The sequence below is a fragment of the Camelina sativa genome, chromosome 14, assembly GCF_000633955.1.
Source record: "Camelina sativa cultivar DH55 chromosome 14, Cs, whole genome shotgun sequence".
In the NCBI taxonomy this organism is placed as follows: Eukaryota; Viridiplantae; Streptophyta; class Magnoliopsida; order Brassicales; family Brassicaceae; genus Camelina; species Camelina sativa.
Genome location: NC_025698.1, coordinates 16,236,595 through 16,243,732, shown reverse-complemented (window position 1 = coordinate 16,243,732; position 7,138 = coordinate 16,236,595).

Sequence of the window (7,138 nt, the reverse complement as noted above, 5' to 3'; positions counted from 1 at the left end):
GCGGCTCCGTCAAATCCAGTTGCACAATAGCAAGATCCAAACTCCTTCTTTCCCCTCTTTTGGATTTGATTCAGGACCATCAAATCCTCTTCTGCCTCGCATTGTTGATAAAACACTTCTTGGATCGCTCTCTTTCTCTTGAGTGAGTTTACTTCGTCATTAAATCCTCCGTGTAGGCTGTTTGATGTTTCTCCTGCATCAACATGATTTTTTCCTTTAGCAAATTTGTTAAAAAGATAACGCAACCTTTCTGCAGTGAGTTCGGTATCTTCGAAGACACTTGGTGAGGAGTCATCAGACTCAGTGATGATGAATTCAGCAGTCGTTGTCTTGATGTTGAGACCAGGAATATAACCCTCTGTTGTTTTTGCATCATCAACCGTCTTCTCAGGGTCATAAGCAACTTGCCCATCCATACCAGGGTAATCCGAATTGTCTTCATCTGGTTCATTGTCATCATTCCCCCCCCCCCCTCCATCATCATTTGGGGGATCATCGTTTGGTGGATCGTCTAACAGCGACGGACAATCTTTGACATCATGTGAAATCATGCCACAGTTTGAACAAAAGTTCCGAAGACGCTCATAATGAAACTTCAGAAGCGTATTTTCACCACCTTCAAATTGGAAATTCTTTTGAAAACGCAGAGGCTTTTCACAGTGCCAGTTGATGCAAATCCGGACAAATTCAATGAGATTTGCATTCTCTGTGTAGTCAGTGGTTATTACCGGACCCATCCTTTCACCAATATAATTCACCATTGCCATGGAGAGGTAGTGGAACAGAATTCCCCTTACTTGGATCCAAAATGGTATCATCTTCATTGCTTCGTCAGTTATGTTTGGGAACCATCGGTGAACGGTTAGCATCCATTCGTTGAAAGACCATGGGCCTCGACGCAGTACCAGATTCAGACTCTCTTATGTGCGAAAGACGAATAACACCTTTTCGTTCCCTAATACACGACCACAGCAAGCAACGGGGAAGCCCCAAATTTTTGGCATCTGACCCACAATTGCTCTCAGATTTTGTTTCTTACGATTGACCACCGAAACAATTAGGGAGAATCGGTTAGTGATTGCAGCCTGAGAACATAACTCCGGCGGAAGAGGGATTGGAGCATCATCGCTTCCCAAGTCCAGATTTTGCATCGTTTTACGGATATTTGTATTCATGATTGCCCGTTGGAAGAACGTATTTGCAAAAAAGACAGGATGGATTGTTAGGGTTTTGGCGTCAAGACAATTGAATTTATATAGGGATCTACTTGACGGTTTTTTCCGGCGGTTATGCTTCGTGAAAATCAGAATTCTATAACTGTTAACTATTACCCGTAACAGATTTAAACCGCCAAAACCATATCAGAATCTTTGACGCCTTTTATCGATGTACTTTGTTGGACGCACACTCCAAATTGGAGAAGGAGGCGGTCGGCAAAGATTCCAACCATCGCATTCAAAATCACCCTTTGAGAGAAAATGCGTCATCTATTGTTATTTATTTAAATACTGGTCGGCCATAAGATTGTTTTTTTTTCCACGAAAAGCAAATTTATTTCCTTTAAGAAGAGTCATTACAAATGCTGTGGCTTAGCCAGACTGGTGGAACACCAGAATCAGAATAAGAATCATTAGTTAAACAACCAAATTTTGCTAAAATATGAGCTGCACTATTGCATTCTCTCTTTGCAAATACAGAATAAATTGAATCAAATTTGGAAAACCAAAAGTTAATGTCATGAATAAAATTTGCTAAAGATCTATTTCTTTGAATTCCATTAAGCGTATTGATTAAATTTACAGAGTCGCCTTCAAAAATTATGTTGGTGTAACCATTGATCGATGATTGTTGAGCTGCAAGGATTAATGCCTTTGTTTCTGCCTCAAGGGGGGATGTCGCATATCCAAGAATAGAAGATCCCCAGTTGAGAGGCTGGCCGAGATAATTGCGAATAATCCACCCTCCAATGGCTTGGGATGTGTTTCTGTTAAAAGCAGCATCGAAATTACATTTCACCGAAGTTTGAGGAGGGGGCTTCCATTTTATTTGGTCTTGAGGTAGATCCTGAACATTTTCTCTGAGATGCTTTATATTTATCCATTCATTTTTCTCTGCTCGAGCCTGGAGAACAGTTTGAGTTGTACTTTCACGAAAATTGTTAAAAATAGTGTTATTTCGTGCTTTCCAAATTCTCCACATGAGCCATAATGGTTGTAAAGCAATATGGGGAGAGATGTCTTGGCGCCTTGAATATTCAATCACAGGTGAGATGTTTTCCTCTGCATTATCGGATAATTGTTCTAAATTTAAAGCAGAGGTGTTTGAGAAACGCCATGTTGATATAGCAAAAGGACATGTGAACAGGGCATGATTTATAGTTTCATCTTCCAGTCTGCATCTACTACATTTTGGATTTATATCCATATCTCTCGATCGCAGTCTGGTCGTTGTAGGTAAGGCTCGTGAGATGGTCCTCCATATGAAGTGTTTTATTTTAGGCATAATGTTTAAAGCCCATAGTTTGTTCTTTAGTTCAATAGATCCGTAGGGAACACCATACGGAGGATTAGGGACATGAGGATCATGTGTAAGTAGCCAGTACCCTGACCTAACAGTGTAATCTCCAGAAACAGAGTAGTTCCCAATCAACTGATCATGTCGATCATGCTTTGACATATAGGTATTTTTGACAAAGTCTTTATCCTCATTTGCAATCATGTGTTCAATTTTTTGGTTGTCCCATGATCGAGAATCCTCTTCTCGGATGATCAGATCTTTGAGTAGAATTTGCTCTTGTGGTAAACGGGGAATCAATGGGCGAGGAGGGTGAGTGTTAACAAAATTATCAATCCCAACTCGTATTGAAAGGCCATCACCAATCACAAACCGTGAACCTTTTTTAAGAAGGTCAAGGCCAGTTAGTAATGAAGACCATCCGTATGATTGTGATCGTTTTGGTGTTGCATCAAGGAGGGAACTATCAGGATGGTATCTTGCTTTCATTACACGAGCAAAGAGAGAGTCTGGGAACTGTATCAAACGCCAGGCTTGTTTCGCAAGAAGTGCATCATTAAATTTCTCCAAATCTCGAAAGCCTAGTCCACCCTCTTTGTTTGAAATCTGTAACTTCTTCCAAGATATCCATGGGATTTTCCGGTGATGTGTGCTTCTATCCCACCAAAAATTCATTAATAAAGATTCAAGTTCAGATGTGACTCCCTTTGGTAGTTTGAAACAGGACATGGCATAGACAGGCATGGAGACTGCAACTGATTTGAGCATTACCTCTTTACCTGCAGGTGAGAGCTTCTTTGTTGTCCAGTGTGAAGTTCTTTTTCTCACTCTGTCAATTATATTTTCAAACATTTCATTCTTCTTCCTACCAAACTGTTCAGGTAGACCAAGATATTTACCCCCTCCTCCATGGTGTGGGATTTTTAATATTGTCTTGTGCCAAAAACTCTTGAACCAAAAGTAATCATAGATTTATCTGTGTTAATCTTTTGTCCAGAATAGTGTTCATAGACATCAAAAACATCTCGCAAGGCTTGACAATTTTTCTTGTGTGCTTTGCAAAAGAAGAGAGAGTCATCAGCAAATTGTAAATGGGTGATGCGTGGTACACCATTACCAATCTTTACTCCCTTAATGTCTCCATCTTTAGCATAGGAGGTAATGAGGTGGCTTAACATATCAGAACATAGAATAAAGAGATAAGGAGACAGGGGATCTCCTTGACGGATCCCCCTTTCTGGTCGAACAAGTCCATGAGGGGAGCCATTTATTAGGACCGAGTACGTGGTTGAACAAACAGCAGCCATAATCCAACTGATCCATTGATCACATAATCCAAATAGCTTGAGTGTTGTTTCTAAAAAGTTCCATTCAACTCTGTCGTATGCTTTGCTTACATCAGTTTTAACAGCCATGTAAGTTTGTGAGACACGTTTTCGAGATTTCAAAGAATGCATTACTTCATGTGCAATCGTAACATTATCCTGAATAATTCTACCCGGAATGAATGCAGCTTGTGATTCAGAGACAATGCTATCAAGATGAGGCTTGAGGCGCTTTACAAGACATTTAGAAATAATCTTGTATAAGACATTGCACAGTGAAATTGGACGGTAATCAGAGAGCGTTGTGGGGTTGTCAACCTTTGGAATTAGACATATATTTGTGTGGTTAATGCCTTGCGTCATTGTAGAGGTTCTGAAAAAATTTTGCACTTCCCTAATCACATCCTTTCCGACTATTGACCAGCAACGTTTATAAAACCTTGCAGTTAGCCCGTCTGGTCCCGGAGCACCTATCTTTCTATCCCCATGTATAAGAATTCCTTGGCAATTATAGAGTGAGATTAATCTGTTCTTTGAAGATCTAGTCTTTGCACATGCGTGAAAATAGCTTGTGTTTTGATCGCCTTCTTCAATGGTTTGGTTTCTACTCTTTTGCTTCCAGTGCTTTTCCTCATCATTGTATGCTTTGGTAAGAGCAATTTGAATGTGTGGCACACGTTGTCTCTCAGTCCGCACGGTACTTTCCATGGCCGTATTTAATTGAGAGTGTTAAGCTCGTATTCGTGTATCCGCATTTAATTGTGATGTATGTTTCAGTTTGGCCATGTTTTTTCGACAGTTTGAGATTCTAGATATGATAGTTGTTGTTTGAATATCTGAATCTTTTTGCCAACCTTCACGAACTGTTTCTGTAAATGTAGGCAGCTCACATAATCTTTTATCAAAGAAGAAGACCCTTTTACGTTTTTCTTTCTTCATATTTAGTTGGAGGGATAGAGGACGATGATCAGAGCCTGAGAAATCCATAAAGTCAAGACTCGCATTTGGGAAAGTAGCTGCTCCAGTACTATTGATCAAACAGCAATCCAAGCAACATCTCATAGTATGAGTATACCGTTCACCAACCCATGTAAATTTATCTCCTCTTGAGTTAAGGTCATCCAAATCACAGTCTGAGATCATACTCCTAAAGTTCCTGAATGTCCACTCATCTCTGTTCGGACCACCCATTTTTTCTTGATTATTTCTAATCTCATTAAAATCTCCAATCAAAATCCAAGGTTCAGTTCGATGAGGAGAGATATCTTTGAGATAGTCCCATAAGTGATGTCTTTCACTCTGGGTTGGATGACCATACAAACAATACAAATAGAAGTTAATATTATTATAGGTTGCTGATACATCAATGAGCCTCTCATCCTTTGAAATTAAGGAGAGGGTCACATTGTTATTCCACATAAGAGCTAAGCCACCACTCCTGCCTAGAGGGGGCTGAGTTATAATGTTAGTAAATCCTAAATCATCCTTAAGTTTACATACCATATCACACTTATTTAAAGTTTCAATAAGAAATAAAACATCACACTTAGATGATTTACATAAACGTTTTATAGTAGTAGATTTTAATGGAGATGCAAGGCCTTGGCAATTCCAGGAAATCATCTTCATGGAGGATCCTCTAGGGGTACCGGGCCCCCCGCGCCTCCGTCGAATCCAATGTTGACCGAGCATGAATCAACCGAACTGTCAATCTTTCCCTGCTTCCGGAGATGGCTCAGGACCGCCCTCTCTTCCGCAGCATTAGCATTGTTGAATGCTGTTTCGAAACTCACCCTTTTGCGTTTGTGAAAACCAATAGGGATCGCATTGTCTGTACTGTCTTCAAAGAAATCCTTTGGCGTGTACTTGGCATGAAGGTATTGAAGACGTTCTGCTGTGAGTTCCGTATCCTCAAAAACACTGGGGATATCCGATGAGTGAGTGGTAATGGGACCATGGTCACAAACAGCATTCTGAGGAGGGGCCATATGAATACCCGGGATATCCACTTCAGTAGACATGGTAGTGGCATCCTTTACATCATCCATATTGTTATCGTCATCCGGATGTTCATCACCATCATTATCATCACCAGGCACATATGGATCCTCACTATCAAAAGTAAGAGGGCATTCTTTGATATCGTGTTTCAAACTACCACATTGGTTACAGAAGTTACGGAGGCGCTCAAAGCGAAACATAATAAGGGTGTTCTCTCCTGGCATGAACTGAACATTTTTTTTGAAACGAAGGGGATTGTCTATATTCCAATCTATCTTAACCCTTACCGAACCTACTTGGTTAACATTCTCATCATAGTCTACTTCTGTCACATACCCTAGACTGTTTCCAAGCCTTCTAGCCATGACATTTGTTAAGTACAGAGTTGGAATACCTTGAATCTGGATCCAAAAGGGAATGATCTTCATCTCATTCTCAGCCAAGTTCGGGTACCAGCGGTGGGTTGTAACCATCCAATCGTTGAACGACCACGGACCACGTCGGAGGACAAGATTCATCGTTTCCTCAGATTGAAAACGAAATTGGACTCGTCCCCCGTCAATGATACGGCCTACACATTCCTCGGGGAATCCCCATACCCGGGGCATCTAGCGGATGAGGGCCCGTAAGTTTTGTTTACGGGGGTTGACATGAGTGACCACAAGAGAGTATCGATTGATAGCAGCGGCTCTAGAAACAAATTTTGGTGGCAGAGTAATTGGGGCATCATCAGTCCCCAAATCAAGATCTTGAACAGATTTTCGTAAGTAATCGCTCATGGTGTGTTTGGGGGTGACAAAGTGATGGTCGGTAATCGGTCGGGTCTGACAAACGGGATTGAAAACAAGGAATTTATATAGAATCAACAATGGCGGTTTTTGTAAGCGGTTATCCCCCGCAGAAACAGGGAAAAAGAAACTGTCAAGTTTAACTGACAGAGATAAACTGCCAACAAAGTTTTGGAAGCAAAGGTATATGATTTTGTCGGTGGAAACATGACTCCTAATCGGAGAAAATTGCCGGCAACGCCGGAAAAAACCCCAAAGGGTATGATCGCCACAATAGTCGCCTCGAGAGAGAACCGACATTTTTTTTTTGTAGGACGAAAGTGAGGGATAACCTGGTATGAATGATCTTATAATTTGTCATAAGATTGTTTAGGATTGCCAATGAGTAAGAGAGAGTGTGTTGTGTTGTCAATTAATATTTAATTAACAGTTTATGTTAAACTTTCATCGAATTAAATATTAAATAATTATGTGTGATGGTGCTTAATATATTTACTAGGTACCCACTTG